The following is a 621-nucleotide window of genomic DNA, read 5'->3' on the forward strand; positions in this document are numbered from 1 at the left end:
TGTGTGTGTATGTGTGTGTGTGTGTGTGTGTGTGTAGAGAGCTACAAATGCTACAGAGCCATGAACCCCCCACATCCCCTTCTGCATACTCATATACGTAGAGGATTCTGGGCATGCCTATCGAATAGCTTGGCCCAAGATATGACATCACATTGACTTCACAGGTATGGACTACAACATGAGAGTGTCTGGATTCCCTGTCTTGGTTGCACAAACGGCTATAGCAGTGTTTTGACCTCCTTCAATAAAGAGTTGAAAAGAAATTGAAGCTTCAGTGTTTCACTTGGGGAAAGACTGTTAACTATCTGCCGAGCTGATGTAGCAAAGCTAGACGGACCTAGCCACACGATTCAGAAGCGGCGGCATATCTTTGGGTTCGATATCTTCACAGTATCGACTACAACATGAGAGTGTCTGGATTCCCTGTCTTGGTTGAACAAACGGCTAAAGAAAGTGTTTTGACCTCCTCTGTACTGGACATTTTTATATAATGGCATTTGGAAAACACAGAAGGAAGGCGTCAGAAGTCTGAATGCACCAAGGGACGAACATGAACAAAACAGAAAAGTTACAGACAAAGTCACAGTTGCACATATACACAGTTTCACCCGAAGTTGCATT

This window comes from Sprattus sprattus (assembly GCF_963457725.1).
Source record: "Sprattus sprattus genome assembly, chromosome: 20".
NCBI lineage: Eukaryota > Metazoa > Chordata > Actinopteri > Clupeiformes > Clupeidae > Sprattus > Sprattus sprattus.